The 20,494-nt window shown below is 35.4% G+C and overlaps 1 protein-coding gene across 27 annotated transcripts in view; it reads left to right on the top strand.

Moving 5' to 3' along the window:
* The window catches only part of TENM3 (teneurin transmembrane protein 3), a 1,291,416-nt gene that overhangs the window by 434,503 nt on the left and 836,419 nt on the right, over window positions 1-20,494 (top strand). The window contains exon 1 of one of the 27 annotated variants that reach the window (XM_038135905.1): window positions 6,932-6,946. The exons of the other annotated variants lie outside the window; for them this stretch is intronic. The gene's annotated coding sequence lies outside the window, so the exon portion shown is untranslated. Of the gene's footprint in view, window positions 1-6,931; window positions 6,947-20,494 lie in introns of those variants that run through there. 27 annotated transcript variants of the gene reach the window in all.

The following is a 20,494-nucleotide window of genomic DNA, read 5'->3' as shown; positions in this document are numbered from 1 at the left end:
GGAGTGCAAGACTGGGGCTCAGCAGCATATACAGTCTGTTTCCTGACTTCCTGTTTTTCTGACCATGCATCTAAGATTTCATTCATATATGTGTAGAAGTGAAGCTAAATATAATCAGAAGCATAATTGATGATTTACAATTTTTATTTGATTCAGATAATGCATTCAGGTTGCATTATATATATGTGTGTGTGTGCATAGAAGCCGAACATACAGTAAAATAATTTGTTCAATGATATTAAAAAAAAAATCTCTGCTGAACGCTCTGCTTCGCACTCTATTCAAACTATTCATGCTACTTTTCTAAATACATTTACAAAATATATGCCATTTGGAACATGTCAAGTAAATGGGTAGCACTTTTTCTAGCATGTCTAGCTGCTATTAATTTAGTTAGTATTCATTGTAATTACACTCATCATAATGAATTAATTTAGTATTAATGTGAATATTATACAACTTTTTAGACAGTCCATTATAATTCAGCAATAATTAATGTACATATTGAATGAAGTGTTACTACTTAGTGGTATGATAAAGCCATGTTGTTTCATTTGAAAAGCTTTAGAGGAAGTTACGTTTAATCTCATTGGTATTACGATTGTTGCCAGGAGATATCTTCAATGGCAAAGGGCAATTCTCCTTGGGAGACTTGTTAACTTTTCAGTGAGATTCCATGTTTGCACTTGTCTACTGATTCACTTATAAAAATACTGGCATTTGCAGCAAGATACGTCATGGACATGATAATGCAAAAAACTCCTTGAACTATCCTAAAAACATGAAAAATTTCTGACATTCTGGACAGTATCCAATAAAAGATGGCAGAATTTATAAGTGAAGTCTTGTAGCACTTACATTTTATGATTCTTCTTCCCTTCTGCCCTCCAAGAATAATCCAAAACTGAGAAGCAAGTATTTTAAATGTATCACACATCAACATGATTAAGTGCCTCAAATGCATCCATGCCCACTTCAGCCAGCTGCCTAAAAGTAATGACATGGGGAAACATAGCAAAAGAAGAACGCCCCTATTGGATTAGGGTAGGAATTGTCTGGGCAGCGATTATAAATATATGGCCAGGGAAGGGTAAGAACTAGAAGTAGATTCCCCAGCCTCCAGCAGTTTTAGCTGATGAAATTTCATCGGATGTATGTGGTTTCTAAAGATCAAAATTTTGTTGCATTTTGGGTCTCTGAATCTATTCCCACAAAACTATTCAAGTCTTAGAACAAGTATGAGTTGCATGGGTCTACTACCCTGTTCATTTTGTGCATAAAGAACCTTTTGTTGTTGTTGTTTTGAATGTATTTTCTTCTATCTTAATTTGAATCTACATTGTATTGGATTTGATTGACCCGTAATCAATCCATTCCCTTTATGCTACCAGTGATTTGTCAGCCTCATCTATATCCTTCTTTGGAGATTGTCTTTTCAAGAGAAGTATCCTACTCTGTGTAGAAGCTGTTAATCTTTCTTGCCCTGTTTTGGGTTTTGCATGCTACTCATTGCTTTCAAAGTGTGAGCAGTTCTTAGGTTTATATTATTTCAAAATCATTCCTTCAGCTTTTCCTTCTTAGTTTCTTACTGAATACCAATATTGAGTGGTTTTGCAACTATGGGCTCATTTCTCCATGGTGACTGTCAACTCTATGCTATGTTGAAATTCCCACTTTCCCTCACCCTCTCTTGAGTATCACTTTACATTTACTTGCAGGGCATTTATTCTGCCATTGTTTTGCCTTGTCACTCAGCCTTGCAAGTATAGAATTTCTGGAATTCTACACTGTCTGTCCTTGTCCTGGCTAACCCAAATAACTCCAGTCAGGGACATTTTTCAACAACCCTCATCCCTCTTCCCAGATAATTTATGAATGTTGAACAGCACAGGCCCTAGAAAAACTCTTTGAAAAAGTCCAGCAGTAATGTCTCGCAATTTCAGGAACTGGATCTTTCCTCTCTACTACTTTGCTTTTGAAGTCTCAGTTATACATGCCTGCCTTCTTGCCTCTGCCTTCTTACCTGCTTACTTTTTATTATAGCCTTTGTTGAGAAACTCTAAGAAAAACCTTCTGCAAATCCAAGGTATACTCCAACTGAGCAACTGCAGGCAACCAAATCACTCACATTCATGTGTCTGTTGAATGAGAAAAAGTGCTTCAGTATGTCTACAGAGGAATAATTTCCTTTGCAAAAGACATCTTCACTTGTCCAAAATATAGCATATTTATCAAATGTCCAGTGAGTTTTGTATTATAATTTATACTGACTTGACCAATATGGACTTCAGTATATTTAGGTCTGACAAAAGACACTTTTTTTATATCTGTTTTTTTTAACTTTACATTAAATTTTATTTAAAACTGCAGTTACCTCTTACAGTTCTCAGTATCTTTGCAGTTCTAACATTGCATTAGATGTGAGAGATAAATGCACTCTCACTAGTCAATAAGATGTATCATTTATGAATTTCTTATAACTGTTTAGTGAATACTGTCTTTCTAATAATTTGTCACTATTCACTTTCTTATCACTTCCTTTCTGCAAGCTGATGTTCCCACTGAGAGTTATTAGGATATATTATTACACAGCAAGCAATCTTTACCTGTAGTTTTACAAAATATGTCAATGTCATGCTAATTAATAAGAATTCAGCTTACCTATGAACTTCTGAATTTGTTTCTGCTGATGTGTTTGACCTTGGGCTTAACCTATGCACGTCTTTATTGTTCTCCTTTCTGTTGAATTCTACAGATCACACGTAGGCTGAGCATTCTTATTTTTTATTTCACACTGAAAGGAATTAAATTTTGCAATAAAGTAGCGCATTAATAGAACAAATGTTAATAGTTATGAAATAACTATTATTATGCGAGACAGAATTAGAAACTATTTGGAACCACCCTAGATCTTTAAAAAACGTTCTTTTATTACTTCAGAATAATAAAAATATTAAAACAAATGGTTTTGTAAACTACGTTTTTTCAGTTGATGCATTAATAAGGAATTCAATCACTGTAGTTAAAGTAGACCAGCACAGTCATTCCAAGCACTGCCCCTTGTTGAACTCAACAGTTGTCTGTTGTGAAGTGTTAATGAAATTTTTGTCTTCTTTTTGTGTGGCAATCTTTTCTGTCTTTCCAGTGTTGAAGTATCCTTCTCCCTTTCTTAGGCAAAATCCGTTCACCCGGTAGCTAGCTTCCTGCTTCTGTATAAAGGAGACTGCAGCATTAAAATTTAAGCAGTTCAAATCAGGTCTAATTATGCTCGGATAGAGAATGATTAAGTTAACATGTTTAAGGCTTGATTTACTCAAGTTAACCAGATAGACCTGTTCTCAGTAGAAATTTTGCTATTGTTGAAACCTTCCAGCTGTCAGTGTCATCAAGCCTGTTCCTGTTTAGATATGACCTTAGACCTCCTCTATGGAAGTCTACTAATTCTTTTTTGCAGGCTAATGATACTTAGTTAAAAGTAGTCTTGTCTACCTTATCATTATTCCATAACGTGCCATTAATTTTTTTTTCATTAATTAATCATCCAGAGTATTTAGCTCCAGTTACCATTAGGGACTTATGACCCTGTTTGCAGACATACCGAACTCCAGTGGTTGAAACGAAAGGGAGGTATTGACTCAAAATTGCTGTAGGTACACCATAATTAACGCGTAAAGCTGGTCAGTGTTTTATAAAATGTTTTAACCTTTCATTCTGGTTTTGCTGAATGGATGGTGTGCTGTTTAAAACAGTAATTTGTCTTTTCTTGTAGGGATTAATTCCGTTTCTATCTTGAGAAGTGGCAAAAAAATTTAAACATTTCAATGACAAAATTAACAGCATATGAATTTTTTGTGAAAGAACGCCAATCTTTAGGAACAATTTAATGTATTGTATTTCACACATACTTTGGGGGCATTCTCTATATTGTTTGTACTAATGCTTATTTGGTGGCACAAATAGAAGTGCAATCTAGGCTCACTCCTACGGTATGGACTAGCTGAGAAACATAATGAGAAGGCTTTTCTTTTTTATCTGATGTGTTTTTTGTTTTTTTTTCAGGCAATAATGCTCTCTTTTTTCTTTTTTTTTTTTTCTTTTTTTAAGAGATACATGGTATTTGTTCATCTTGTTTCTGTACATTTGCAGATTTGGTGTCACTCTAGCATTTGTTCAATTGGTGCATTATCAACTTTTGCGACCTTTTAAGTTCTTTGTTCATATTCACAGCTTTTCTTTTTGTGACTGATACTGGTGTTTCCCTTTCTAATTACCTTGATGGTGGCTGTCCTGGAGCTGTCCTTGGGAGAAATGGGATTAATTCGGTGGAGATTGGTCTCTCTCTGGGTCTTCTTTTACAATAAAAAGGTGGAGAAATGCCTATGCGTGAATGCTCATGAGGAGTTTTCTCATGGAAATATATTAATTCAGCTCCTAATCCAAATGAAATATCTTTAAACTGTGGTAGTCTTGAATCAATTTAATTTAAAGGAATTCCAAGGAAGCATGTTCTGACTGGGATCCCAGCAAGGAGGATCAGATTGCAAGTTGCATGTTGTGTGCCCAGTGCTTGAGCATTCTTAGGGATTGTGTCCTATTGCTTTCACTTAAGCTTTGCTTTTCAAGATTAGGACCTATCTCAATAAAGGAATTAAAAAATAAATGCCTAAAGACACACATTCTAGGAGATATGCAATATTCCACACTTCAGCCCAGAGCCCTTTTCTGTAGTATTGTTTAAGCTCTCAGAAAAATAGTATTTACAATGAGAACCTTTAACACCCTTTTACCATGTTTGCTGGCAGGCACTGACTTAATGCTAATGTGTCAGCTAAGATTTTAGTGAGAGACCCTTTTATTTTTCTAAGAGAAGTGTTACACATGCTGAAAACCAGACAGATTTTTCTGGCCAGTGTCTCCTCACATTTGTGCCAGTAGGGATTTGCTGACTACCCAAATTATCTTTCACAGGATAGCACATGTCTATCTTATACAGAAATGTTTATCATCCTTTTTGACATTTGTCTAAATAGTCATACTTTTTTTAAAGAAATAAAACAGACTTTGTTGTTGTTAATAAATGGCTATGTAATGTTCCCCAAAAAAACTGCCAGACAGATAATTCAAGTCATCAATTTAGGATGAGCTTTCATTCTAGCAAATCATATTATATACCTTACAAAATATATTCACAATTGGCAGTAGAAACTTCTTGGGGGGAAAAAAAAAGTGAAATCACAATATTATAATCTCAATAATATTTATAATGTTAGAAGTCCTCATATGGTAAAGTAAGCTCTGTTGTATTTCAACAACTGGATGAAGTGTGTTAGGTTGTTCTTTGGTTTTTTGGGTTTGGTTTTTTTTTTTTTTTCTAGTAAGGCCTATTTCTATATCTATACATATAAACTATATTGTTTAACCATACCTGTGGTCAGACAGAAATTATCTTTTACACCAGACATCTAGTTTTTATATAGTTCATCCTACTAGAGATTTTCAGTTTTGTATTTTTGAAATGCTTAAGTGCACTTCTTTTATGTGTTTACCATTTCTTTAACCTATGTTGTAGTATTTTCATGTGGCGATAATTGTATTGAAGGAAATATTGATGCAGAATCTGAGTGGAAGAAAGTGGAAAAAGGAGAAATATAGTACAGCTATATTCCTGACTTTATTGAACAAGAAATGTAGTTTTGCTTCTTGGTTTGTGTGTTCCAAAGGTGTCATGTATTTGGGTCAAAGCAGAATTTACTAGCAGTAATTTCTGGGGTTTGGGGGCAAAATTCAAAAATCTTTTCTATTTTCCACACTAGCCTTTTAATTTCTTAAATGAATAAAATGAACATCTGAACCTCTTTTATTGCACGTCCACCAATTGTATTAATGTGTTTCTATTGAAAGTGATCAGTTCATTTTCATATTTAGTCAGTTATAGGGCCACAGAAGTCTATGGAGCACTATAGCTGAATATCCCTATATATTTATTATGATGAATTAGAATTGATTTATATTTCCAAATTTCTTGCACCTATAAGAAATACAGATAAAATTTCCCATTTGAATGAAAACTGATATTTAGAACTCCTGTTTGATTTCATCTTAAAATTACATTTCAGTTAGGCAGTGATTAGTGCATTACTCTTCATAATTCTGCAGTGTTAAGATTTCCAGAAACAGTAAGGAATTTTCTGGTTTACTATTTGAATCAGAGTAGAGAGATTATTCCTGATATTTTCACCTATATCTTCAATATTATATCTTTTAATTCCTCAGTGCTGTGTCTGTAGTCAGTTATCTTGAAAAGTGAGATAAAGTACTCTTATCTGTGATAATTGTGAATCCAAGCCACCATGTTTCCTGTGTTTAGCAACTCTGCCGATTTTTCTGGTTTGGATTTTTAAGAATTGTTCATTGAGCTAAACATTTTTATAAAGATGATGGTGGAAGTTATTCATTGATCTGGGAATAGCTATGGGTCTTTCCTGGTTTTTTTCAGTTATGTTTCTCAACAGGAAAGACTGTGAGAGAAAACATTTCGTTTGGTATCAAGTTCCCCCATTATTAAACTCTTACAACAGTATTCATCAAATTCCCCCATTATGAAGTTATTACAACACTATTAATTCAAGCCCCAGGTCATTATGAAACTGTTACTTTTACCTTGATGACATAATATATCCTGAGCTATGGATACAGTAAAATTCCTATTACACCTTGCTTCCATTATCTAAAAGGCATTTTTTTTACACTTATGTTTAGCTTATCTAATATTGTGAATTGGAAATCAAAAGATCTACCAGAATTTTTAACATTTGAAACAAATTCAGTGACTACAAATATAACCTAGAAAATACCACCTGCTTCCTCAGGTTAGCAGTATTCATACTTGCTTACTGGTTTTTTTGTTTCAGGTGATGCATCTGCATCTGAAACTATTAGGATTCAGGTAAAACAGATACTTCAGAGGTGTCAAATGCATGAGGTGTTACTCTGTCGCTCCTTGCTTAATGCACAGTTGTGTGTTCAAGCATAGCCCTCATTCAGAAGTACTGTGGAGTGGAGCCTACCCTGTGGAAACACTTGAAAATGTAAAACTACCCAGAGGTTTTAAGCTTGCAGCAGTTATCAGTCTTCAAAGCAGCCTCTGCCTCAGACTAGGGTACAAAACAAGTGGCTGGCAGTACAGTATTGTTTTGATTTGAATCCTCCAGCTTTAGTTCATATTTTTTTCTTCTTTCATATGTTAAGTAGAGGTATGTATGACATTTTTGCAGTAGAAAGAAAACAGCATCGAAAAACCTTCTTTTAGTCAGCTTTGCTAAACTCTCAGAAAATTCATTTCTGATGGACATTGTCCTTTCATGCTTCCCTTGTTGAGACTGCTTTAAACAACAGTTTCATTTACATCCTGCAAATTTTCACACCAATTCTCAACATAATTAATATAGACCCAGAAGTTCACTAACCAAGCTAAGTCTCTTTTCGGAACTATCAAAGAAAAAGTAAAACATTTCAAAGAAAGAGTACTGGCTTTATAACAATTTTTTCTTGAGACAAAAACCCACAAACCTCTTTCCAGTTAGCTTTGTATTTACAATAGTTCAAATAGGTTTTTCTTACTGAAACATATATGCCAAGGACAAACTGAACATTTCTTAAGAAACACATAAGTATATATGCAGTTAACAAATTGAAAAAATTTCTACCATTTCCTGTATTGCCCTCTAAGCCAGATGTAAGAAGACAAAAAGAAAACAGATGAAATTTCATGATCATCACTGAAATACTTCCTTTTCTTCTGAGAGGCAAGAAGTAAACAACTAGGATTACAGATGAGGGAGCTTCTGTTGTATGTTATTAATAGTATTTGATTGAATCATTAAAATGGGAGAGTAGTAAAACAATAACTGACCACATAATCAAAGTAGAAATCCCTGCCTTCTAAAATTTGACAAATTTAGTGTAATTTCTTTTATAATACGGTTACATTAAAACTATGCAAAATATGTGGATAATAAGTCAGATGGAGAAAAAACTGTTTTCTGCACGCTTCTCCCCATTTTAATGATTCTAGATTCTGTTTATACTTCTGCTTAGTAATGGTAATACAAAATACAAAAACAATGGGAAACCTATTTCTTACAAAGTTAAATACAAATATAGTGGACTTTAGATTTAGGTTACTTTAGCCTCAGGGAGCAAATAACCTGCTTCATCTTATTCTTGATGAGAAAAGCTACTAGTGATGAAAGGATATGAAAAAAATATAAGAGCTCAAAGTATGACTTTCTATCTGGTGTTCTTTTTTTCCAGAAAACATCCAACTATTGTCTGAAATTGTTTTCCTAAATCTTTCTAAAGATAAATTACTATACCACAAATGGTTGTAAACTATGCCCAAAGATAACTAATTTGTTATCTAATTCCTTAAATGCTGCCAGTTCCAAAAAATAACTTCTAATTGAATATTCTTCGCAGTAACATAAACTTGGTTCAAATGTTCCTGCTCTGCTAAAGTAACTGAGATGTAATAATGCACATCACTGAGTGTACACCTACTCAGAGAGTTCATTTTTAATTTTTATTAAGCCTGTTCTCATTTGCCTGCAAGGGTTTACTTGGATATATTTAACTCAATATATATCAGACTACATTTTTATTTAATGCTTAGTTAATTGTGAAGACACCTTGACTTAATATTATGCTTTAAAATTCACTCTAGTGAACTGTGACTGAAAATGACGTTATAGGTTATTAGGTATAATCTGGGAAAATAAGCACTTAATCTATATTATGTTGCTTTTGCTACAATGGATTATTTAGGAATGAGTGCCAGTATTATTGCATTTGTTTACAATGTACATGCACAAACCATGTAGGTAAAATGGAAAATACCAATACCTCTTATCATCTCACATATATATTTTTTATAATAGAAAGACTGTAAGGAGATGATTAATTTTTTTACATGAAACATTACTTGCATGTAATTTTACTTGAGCATCTGCTTTAAGAAGTTTGCAGGCTACATGCTAGAACAATTACTAGGCCCATCTAATCCTATAGATTCATGTGGTTATAGAGCGATCTCTACAAAGCCTATCGCTGCCTATCATTGAGTTGAAAGTGTGATGCTCAGCAGGTTTTATTTGACCTTGGTTTTGATTTCCACATTTTTATCTCATGTCCTTTCTTTGTCTTCGTCTTCAGCAGTAAAGGTCATTTGCAACAAACCGTTCCTGAGAGCAGTAGCAAATTAATTTTATAAAGCATTGTCAGCACCAGTGCAAATCTCTGCCACTACAAAACTTTGCAAAGATGCTAGTAGTTCATCATTTATGATCTAGGTAACATCCAAATTTCTACAAAATACATTTCCTGGTTTACGTTCTTCTTCATGCTTCACTCTTTTGCCTAATACATCAAAATTACAATTTTTTTTAGTTTTGACCAATTAATTTACATTCCAAAGCAAAACTTAGTAATCTGCAGAAATCTAGATGCTTGTAAATTGATCACTATCAGTTCCTGATTCAGATGTGTTAGATCGTACCGAAAGAACAACAACAAAATTTGTGAAGGGTATAAAGCACAAGTGTAAGGAAGAGTGGCTGAGGGAGCTGGGATTGTTTATCTCAGTGGGGACCTTATCACTCTCTACAACTATCTGAAAAAGGGTATAGTGAGGTAGGAGTTGGTCTCTTCTCCCAAGTAACAAGGGATTGGACAAGAAATGGCCTCAAATTGTCCCATGAAAAGTTTATATTGGTAAGAGCTTTTTCACCAAAGCAGTTTTCAGCCATTGGAACAGGCTGCCCAGTGAAGTGGCAGAATGACCATCCCTAGAAGTATGTAAAAGATGTGTAGATTGGCTGCTTAGGGATATGATTTAGTTATGAGCTTGGCAGTGCTGGGTTAATGCTTAGATTTCGTGATTTTAGAGGTCTTTTCCAGCCTAAATATTCTATTAATTGCTCACATATTTATTATCATAGTACACATGGTTTTTTGGGGTTTTTTAATACAGTGGAAACCAGCTACATAGAGACATTTTCATTAAAATGTAAGACAAAAACTGAAAATGTAGTTGACAGGTCTGATGGAAAAGGGAGATATTTTTAATATACTCAGTTGCTTCAAGAAAAAATGCTTCAAGTAAACAATTGTTACAAATAGTGATAGCATATATTCTAGTTAGGGATTAGAACTCTTAAGGCTTAGTACTTATATTCCTTTCTACTTAAAACCAAACCTATGAGCCTTGTTCTGCTAACAGTGTGTCTTTCTAGGCCACTCTTTTATGACCTCCTGTCCAAATGCTCTTGCTTCTCACTAGATTTGCATGCAGCTGAGGTAGATATTAATCATTTTCTTCTACCAGTGATTCTGGGCCAGCAGAAGAGCCATATGTCTATAGGACATTGGAGGACTTCTTTTCAGAGGGAAACCATGTTAAAAAATTGTTGTTTCTGCTCCACCACCATATGATTATGTGGCACTGGTGTGTTAACTGCAAAGAGCAGCCCCGAGCACAAGAGTGTGGTTAACCCAATTCATGCTACACATGCTGCTGTTGTAAGTACTGTGCTACTTAAAGAAAATTGATAAGTGAATGCAAGTAGCAATTTAGAAAACAACTACTATGAAAAAAGGAGTAAAGCTCCATTAAAGTAAACAGTGTAACTCCCACTAATTTTATCCCAAAGACTCAGCTGCTTGTGAACAGCATTGTCTCAGAATACAGTTTCTTTATAGCTCCTTGTGTTGCTGCTATTATTAGAAGAGGTGAAGCTTTTCTGTAATGCTATTTTTTTCATATATCTTGTAGTTTTTTGCTTGAATATACTGAATAATAAGTAGTTTCTTTTCTTCATTTTCAGATATTTGCAAATAGTCTGAGGGAAAAGTATTACCACAACAATTACATACAGTTCACTTATTCTTTAAGAATTTACTTGGAATTAATTGAGTCTCAGGGTATTGTTTTTATTTATCCCCTAACTAGAAAAAAAAAATATAACATGACAGATTTGTATAAGTTTTCTCCCTATATTTAGCTTAATCGGTATTAAGAAATGTTTTAAAACTTCTTTAAAAAGGGCCACTTTTGTCCTAGTAAACACTATACACAGTTATGGATTTTCAGATAAAATACTTCAGATAGAACTCTTCCTTGATAGAGGAGCAGTTGTAATGTAAGCTTCAGTGTTCCAAAATCCAATGGGAGATTGACCAAAAAATTTCTGACTTTAGAAAATGTCATTGCAGTACAGATGCGTCTGTCTGCATGTGCACATGTGCACGTGTGACAATCAGTGCTGCTGACTCATCTAAATGCATTTAGAACTGTCAATTTTGCTTTGTTACAAAAGCTCTTCTCCTTAGCCTCCTGTGCTTTGCCTAGCATAGTTATTTATCTGCCTAGTTATTTATTCCTATCCCCAAATTCCAAATCAGCCTAGTCTGCTCCACCTCCACATGACTTATGCCCTTACCCAGCTCAGTCTTCATGTCTGCCTCGAGTATGTCTAAATGCCCCCTCCCTTCTGTCACTGCCAGCTTTTTATTGTGGCCAGAGTGCTGCACCAGCCTGTCAGCTGAGTTGTCACCCTTCCTTTTCCATTTGTTGTCTCTTCATGTGCAAAATGCCTGGGAGGAAGCTGAGATACTGGTCCAGTAAAAAAGATAAAGAGAATGGCCTATACTAAACGAGCAGGTTTCACAGCTGTAAAATGGAATATGAGAAGTCTGACCAAGGGTAAAGCCACACCTGCTTTCTGCACTGGCTAAAATGGCAGCTGAGTAGCTGGACAGAAAACTTATTCTCAGGCAGGTCTGAAATACATTAGATTACCTTAGCATCCTTTCTGACACACTAAAATATTGTAACTTGTTTTTTAAAAAATTGTGGTGTCTTCATGGAAGATTTTTTTTCTACTGACCTGAATTAATAGGTCAGCTGTGAAGAGCAGAGATTTTGCCAAGAAATACTCAAAAATTTCCAGCTTCCATTTTAATTGAAATATTTACTACCTAAAGCCGCTTTTAATTAATCTGCATGTTCAAAACATCCTTAATTATTTCTTCCTGCTTCCCAGTGTGTAGGTTCTCATTTAAATCTACCAAAATATGTTCTTTATGTTTTCGATACACTTAAATTCTTAAAATGCATGATCAACAATATCAGAAATGCACTGTGTTGTGGTAAAAAGGCTCAGTATGTAATAAAAATCACAACTCTTTCACAGGAGCTGCAGGAAAAGAGAGGGCTGTCTGCAACTCTACTTTATAATTTCCAAGCAGGATATAAACTTAAGTCCTGCAGAGTTGTTAAATCTCACTTACCTTGGTTATTATAGGGTATTAGAATAGTAGATGGCTCTGCTTTCAGACATCCCCTGCAGGAAAATTCTTCTATTTCCTATAAAAACCAAATACTTTGAAATTACAGGAAAATAATTCATATTAAGATAGAACTTTTTGTTCTAAACTTTTGTTCTAAACTTTTTTATTGTACCCTAACGCAATATATGGTTTATGTTGCTAGAGAATTTTCAGTCATTTGCAGACGCTGCTGGTTTGTGGTTGCTGTCATAGGAGGACTGGTTTTTTGCTGCCGTTGTATAAAAACGGTGAACATACAGAGAAGTCAGTAGGGAATGCAGACAAATTCTGGCTTGGTAACCTATCCGTGCCTCTTTTTACCTCTTGAGGTAAAGCATTGTGTAATAAGGTATATTTTAGACTTTTGCCTCTTAGTGTAGTGTAAGTGATGATAAGAAAAAAAATAAAAAGAAGAATCCTTAAAGAAATGTTGAACAAAATCTAAAAATGAACTAGCAGCACTAATTAAAAAAAAAAAAGACAACAAATCAAACACAACACACATCTAACTGTATAACTGTGATAACCAAAACATAGTTATCTCAGACTCTGGTGTGTCTGTCGGGACTGCTTCAATACATCTGTTTTATTGTGTTTAAAATATTGTGTACAGAAATGTCTGAGCCTGCAGAGTTTACTTGTTTCTCAGAAGAAAGACTCTGCAGGAGAGAGTTTCCATCCTGTGGAGCTTACAGACTCTGCAGGATCTTTTGCTCAATGACCCTAGTTTATCAACAATTCATTTGTGTGACTGAATCTTATGTCTCCCAGAAAAACGAGTTTCAGATCATTAAGGCTGTACTGTCCTTGTTAGCAAGAATATATGATTGGTCAGAGAAATGCCAAAATGTCCTTTTCCAAAACACAGGAAAATATTGTTAATAGAATTTTTTTTCAGTTTGGTTTACAACTAATTTATGAGATGTTTCTTGTCCAATCTCAAGAATAAATTATTGATGAGGTTTCCCAATTCTGAATAGACTATATATTTTTTAATTCTCTTTGATAATGAATTTGGTTTTATGCAATATGGGTTGAATTTGGATGTCAACTAAACCTCAAAAAGAAAAAAATATGAAAAATAGTTATCTATATAGGTGTGCAATTGTAATGATTTAGAAATTAAAAGAAAAATGTGTACAAAAAGAAATTTCTAACTAATTACATTAAGAGATTAATTAAACTAAGAGATTTCTAACTAATTAAATCACATCTAAAGTATTGCATGTTTAAGGTATAAAAACTAGAGTCTAGAAAAATATTAGGGAACTAAAAAGGAAAGCTTTGGCAGAGGAAAAATCCCACCTTTTTATTCTTTTTTCTTTTTTTTTTTTTTGCTTTTGCATCCTATGGCATTTTTGGCAAATATCATAAAGAAATTTCATTTAAAATCTCTAAGATTTAAATTTTGTGATTGCCCATCTTATATTAAAAAAGCAGCAAATTCTTGAAAAAAATAGGCTGTATAGAAATCTGTTGTGTCAAATATGTATTAGAGCTGTATATCTCAGAGGAAATAAGTGATAGGCATCATATAGAATATCCAACTGCAATAATACTGTTTTCAATGAATGAATGATCTGACGAGTGTGCCTGTGTAATACTCAACATATATAGTCATAATAGTTCTGCAGTCGGTGTTATGTATGCGTTAATATGTAAATGAATTTGTTTCACATTAAGTAATTTTGTGGAGAAATCATAAAACAGGCTTTGTTTGATCACAAATGTATGAATGCAAATTCTGCTATGGTCATTTTGTCGCATTAGAGCTAAAGCCAAAAGAGGTACTGATTCTATTTTAAAACTTGTTTAATTATTGGTACAATGAACACAAAGACAGTGACCTGGATAAATAATCAGGTTTTTAAATTCACCTATTCCTATAAAATATTTGGAAATAGAACAATCATATCATGATAGGAGCAACACAGGTATTCTCCAAAAAGACCTCACTGATACTGATACACTTTCAGCTTGATTATGCATATTCTCTGTTTTCCCTGCTTTAGAAGATTGGCTTCAGCTTAGGTGTTCCAAATTTAGATATTTTAGGAAATATTCATATTTAAAATTAAATGCATGAGAATTAAATTACTATAAAATATAACCCTTTGCTTCTATTTGTAATAGTCATGTGCATATCTAGTGCCACCAACTTAAACCAAAATGCAAGCCTACCAAAAATATGATATTCTGAGATTAAGAAGAGCAAAGGGGTATAGAAGATAAGTCTGTAGTGTAAAATTTCTTGTATCATCTTTTGTTTGGAATGATACAGAGAAGCAGGTTTTCAGAGATGCAATTTATTGCCCTTAACTGAATGATCATTGCATTTTTCATTCATTGTTATGTTTTTCTTGACTTGCCCTACTTCATGTCATTTACTCTTAATTTAAACAATGTAATAGAAATTAGAACATGTGTGCTACTATATTTTCTGAACTTCTTTAAAAAAATTCTCATTTCTGACTTCTGCTCACTTTTTCCTTCTCCATTTCTTGGCATGCACTATTGCAAATACAGTTTAAATGTCAATCAGCCTTTGCCCTTACGTTCTTCTCTTCTTGTCTTTCACCAAAAAAAAGCCCAAACACAGACTTTAGACTTGCTAGGAATAGCTCCTCAGTGTTTCTGTGACAAAAACAAGAGTTAGGGGAGAGAAATAACAGAATTATATTTTCAATTGGAAAAATAATAGTCAGAAAGTAGATTGTCTCCTGACTATCCGAGCTCTTTTTTTTTTTTTCTGTTTCTTAAAAAATTTGTTCCAAATTAGCTCTGAGGTTTTTTTATGTGCTTCATATGCATATTGCTGCCCAGCAGATGCACCTCTGTTTCCATGCGACAGTTTACACTTCAAGGAAGTCAGCTTTCAGTGAAGTGTCACCCTTTGGTATGCGTGTGCTCGTTCATGAGAAATGGAGCACTTGGAGGAGGCATGTCAGTTCCTATACTTTTCTGCTGAAAGGTAGGAAGCTTCAAGTGGCAACCTGTCTTCTCTCCTGGCAGCTTACACGGCAGCACTCCCTGGCCTGGCCAGCACTCCCAGGGCCCAGCCACCTGACTGCTCACAGCATCCTGACAGGGACTGCCCTCAACTCTGAGGCCTGTGGCTTTCTCCTGTTTTTTTAAGTTAAACAATTGACTTGTGGTCCACGAAGCCTCCAGATAAAACTCTTCAAGCCTGGAGTCAATGCAAGGCCGTTAGGTACGTGCAGATTTAAGATGTCAGCTCTCCCGCCTCGGCCGATACCCTCAGCACTCAGTGGCCTCTGGAGGCCCCCGGGGTTACCAGCCAGGGAGTCCATACCAGAGTCTGCCTCACTGAAGCTCCCCTGGCTGCAGGCACCTGGCTGTGACTGGTCTGGTCTTTCTGCCTGCCCTTCTGGAAAGTTCTCTGTGCCCTGGCCACAGTGGCAGCCATTTGCAGGTGAGCGATAGCAGAGCCATAATAAAGGGGAAAAACTGTTAGCACAGAGTCTCAACTCTATGCCAGACTACCACCCCATCTATCCCTGTATCCCTGTAACTGTTCATACAGTTCTCTTTACATTCCAAAACTTAGCGTGTGCTCAGTATAAACTCTGCACTTCCTTCCAGCAGCTGAAACATTAGGAATTAATCATAAAATGATAGAATTATCAGAGCCAGAAAAAAACTCAAAGATCATCAGGCCCAACTTTTAACCCAGCCATGCCATCTTCACCACTGAACCGTGTTTCTAAGCACCACATCTAGATGCTTTCTGAACACTTCCAGGGACAGTGACTCCTCCTGGACATCCTGTTCCAATGCTTGACCACCTCTTTAGTGACCAAACTTTTCTTAATAGCCAATCTAAACCTCCCCTGGTGCAACTTGAAGCCACTTCCTCGTATTCTGATGATTGTTTCCTGGGAGAAGACACTGACCCCCCAGGTTGCTATGATTTCCTTCCAGGTAGTAGTGTAGAGCACTAAGATTTCCTCTCAGCCTCCTTTTCTCCAGGCTGAACAGCCTGATCTCCCTCAGCTGCTCCTCATAAGCCTTGTGCTCTAGTAATATCCCCACTATGGCCCACAAATTTCACCTTTTTCCACTGAGAACTAAATAATCAGGTTTAACATACATTTTTTGAAATAATTAAAGTAATTAATTAAAACAGACTTCTTACTTTCATCAATTTCTATTTTATGGCATGGTGATTCAGGTGCCTGGAGTTCTTTCTGCATATTGCGTTTCATCAGCTCTGCTGCCAGTCTGTCAGTCTTGATAAAGATTACAGTAGCAAATAAACAACTTTAGGGGTGATATTTAGCATAGATTTCATCAAATTCCTAAAAGGTGAAGGACTAGGGCTTAGTTTGAAATTGACTAGATATTATTTCTGAAAATCAAATATATAATAGAAGCCTTGTGTCATCCTTTGTGTGGCAATTTCCTCTTCTGTCCTGTACAGTCAGTTTTCATGAGTCTGCACAGATGTGTGTTCTTTAAAAATGGAAAGACAAAGGATTGCTTAGTTAATGTTGACAAGAGGGCACAGGTGCTACCATATATGTGAAAAAACTTGATAGCATATGAATTATGAATAAATAGGTATTTAAGTGCATAAATCAGTAAATTTATTATGAAGGTTTTATTTTACTTCTAAGGCACCAATAATTTAGTAGGGAAATGCTCTTTCTAGGCACTTTCAAGACAAGGAAAATGAACATTTACTCTCAGCTAATGTGTTGATGAGCTACCATTTTCTTGTAACGCTAATAGAATCCACTTCACAGACTAATCTTATTTCTTTCTCTTTATAGTTAGAGATTATAATTTTTTTAAAAAATATATTGTGAAGTTTGGTGTAGTCTCTTGACTTGCTTGGGTCTTATATGTTAATATTTCTAGAAACTTAACAAACAAGATGTATTTTGGATCTCATATGTGTATATGTTTGTGTGAATACAGATGAACAGATACATACTGCATATTCTTTCAGGAAGTCATGTATACATTCCTACAGAGGCACATATTTATGCTTCACAATTTCAAAGAAGGAAGATTTCTATTTCAGTATCCACAGGGGATCCTCTCTAACCTCTTCTCTGTTTTCGAAGGGTTTGGCATCCAAAATGGAACATTGCCCCCACTTCAGCTCCAATCTCAGTTTGCCTACCCTGCTAAGACAGAACCCTTCTACTTTTGTCACTACCTTTTCTTCCTCCATAGTATGTGGTGACTTCTCAAAAAGGCCTTTTTGACCTTGTGCTCTCTGGGACAAATCATCTCACTTCAACCTATTTTGTGTGTGTACGTGCTGAATCCTGACTGTGGTTCAAGCCTTGGGCAAGGGGATCAGCTCTAGAGCTTATTTGTTTAGCAGCATCGGAGATCTCATCTGACATCAAAACCAGACACCTGCTCTAGTGCAGCCAAATTGCATTGATCTCTCAAGCCTTGATGCCTCAAAGGGCTATGAGAACTGTGGGAAAAGGATCAGTTCTGAGTAGATACTTGCTTTATTTTTCCCTTCTCAACATCTTGCTATAAGAATGGAGCTTTACAGCGTCATGCAGTCTCTGTGAGGAACGAGACAATCTTCTTGATACAATTTCATCTGACTAGCTGAAGATAATGAGATGCAAAATTGCATCATCCTGCTCTCCACTGGCACTGGATTTTCATGTAAAGACTCTTTTGACAGTCTCTTTACCAGTAGTTGCGCCTCTTCTTCTTTTCTTCACCATACAATAACATTTATAATTCTATTATACAATTATAAATGCTATTATGCAGTTGCATTTATTATCTGGGCCTGTGCTCCAAGGTACTGTTTCGTCAATCGTTCGTGCTGTGTATGGGGAATGAGGATTTCAGTGTCAAGCTAAATGTCTTTTCCTGTCTTATATACCATGATACTGCCCCCTGGAGATGACCTGATCTGCAGATCACATGCATGTGCGTTTGATTCTTGGATCAGATGACAGAGAAAGGTATTCTCTGTTTGACCCATATCCTTCTATGACCAGGAAGGAACATGAACCAAGTTGCACAGATGATGAAAAAAGCTTCTAAGACCCTACCAGAAGTTTGAGTCAGGACATAGAATCATAGAAATGTTGGAAGGGGACTTTGAAGATCATCTAATTCCAACCTCCCTGCTGAGGCCAGGGATGCCTTCAACTAAAGCAGATTGCTCAGAGCCCTCTCCAACCTAGCCTTGAACACCTCCAGGGATGTTATATCCACAACCTCCCTGGGAAACCTATTCCAGTGCCTCGCCACCCTCACAGTAAAGATTTTTTTCTTAGAGAGGAAATAAAGAACATTTTCTGGAATAGGCGTTGACACACTGGTAGTTCTCAGGGTTGTCCTTTCTTCTCTTCTTAAATATGGACACTGTGTTTCCCTTTTTTCTGATATTTTATAAATGCATCCCCTTTAGAGAAATGCCTGAAATTTGTCACAGTTTTACAGGTACCTGTCCCTGTTTTATTTCTTCCAAAGTTTCTCTCACTGTTAGAGAAGTCTTGCTGGAGAGCACATGTCAAGTGTTGAACTTGTATTCAACTTCAATTGTATTCAATTGCTACCTTACCCAGTGGCAAAGATAGTGGATGGCAGGAGGATGGAATACTCTCATGTGTTCCACTGTCCTTTTTTGTATGTGCACCTTCCATCCCTTTTCTTCACAGCTGCCAGCCAGAAATATGTTGCTTTCCCTCAGTAAAAGAATGAGAAGAATTGGAGCTCGGTGAGGGCTTTAACTCTGTTCTGTTGATGTATTATCTGGTTGTGGGTTTTTTCCTAACTGGAATTTTGTGTGTTTTTCCTCAAAATTCCTATCATCTTCCTGTCAAATGACCCCTCTCAAGTCTCAGGTCTTGGCTTATTCCTTCCCAGCTGGTTTTATTACTAAATCAGAAGTAATCTGCATAGACCACAATAATAACAGGTGTAAGAAAACTGTCATTGCTGTATTCCTTATGCCATAAGGCAGAAGTCCAAATGTAAGGAGTGGTAGTTGAAATTTCATTGCAAAATGAGTGACCCATATGAAGTTCTTTTGTCTTCTAAAAACATTGTATTCCTTATGTTTGTAAATCCACTAGTGAAATAGGTGCTGTTGATACAACTGTTTTTGTATAAGCTGTTTTCTGAACTAATTAAGTACTGTTAAGGCCTGTTCAGAAACACATGTATGCATGCAACATAGAGTTCATATATAGCTTAATACATCTTCACAGTCTTACTGTGGAGTGTTTTTTTGAAGTAAGGAGCTGTAAATTGAAATTAAATGGTCAGTTCCGAAGTATTTACTTTAGTCTAAAGACTACATCAGGATGGGATATAACAGTGTCTGTTAAAATGTACAGAGGTTGAAACTTGGATTAAAGAAAATATTTTGAGTGAATAGAATTGGAGTTGCCATAAACTCCTCAGTTTGATTTGCTATTACAGTTGGAGAGAAGAAATTTGGATATCATAGTGGCATGTGGAATAATGAGAAGCCATATTCAGTCCTTGTTGCCTGTCATAAGGAATAGTGATTCTTCCCTCTTTTACCAGTTTTTTCGAAACCTACAACCTATGGGAAACAGAGCAAAGCCTCTGCTTTGTTAGAATTCTCTCTTTAGAGGAATCCAAAACCCAGCAGTTTTCTTTCTTAGTCCTTTGCATCTGATGTGGTCTTTGCACCTCAGGCAGAAGCATTCCTGTTCCTATTTCTCCTTCATAAATTCTAATTCAGTGTTTTAAGTTTCTTTGCTTTTAAACATTTGGGGGCTCTTTTAAAGCTGAAAAATATTTTAGGACTTTGAAAAAAGTTAGTACTTTTTCTGGTTAGTTTAGTTACTGTTACTTCTCTATGAGGTAAGCCTAGAATTCTGTTCCATAATTACACTGGGGATCATTTACTCTTGTACTGCGGGAACATTAGGTGAAATGACTCTTAGAAATATATAGATTATATCGGTAAATATTATTTTCCTTATTTTTAGACTAAAATAAATTCCTCTTTAAAGTACGTTTCAAATGTGTCTGACTACCTGTCATGGTTTCACAATAGATTCAAAAATAGAATATATACTTCTAAACCAGAATTAGATATACAAATAATTTCAACCTCCATTTTATT

The sequence above is a fragment of the Motacilla alba genome, chromosome 4 (assembly GCF_015832195.1).
Source record: "Motacilla alba alba isolate MOTALB_02 chromosome 4, Motacilla_alba_V1.0_pri, whole genome shotgun sequence".
Taxonomy (NCBI): Eukaryota; Metazoa; Chordata; class Aves; order Passeriformes; family Motacillidae; genus Motacilla; species Motacilla alba.
This window is presented reverse-complemented; position numbering and strand designations above follow the sequence as displayed.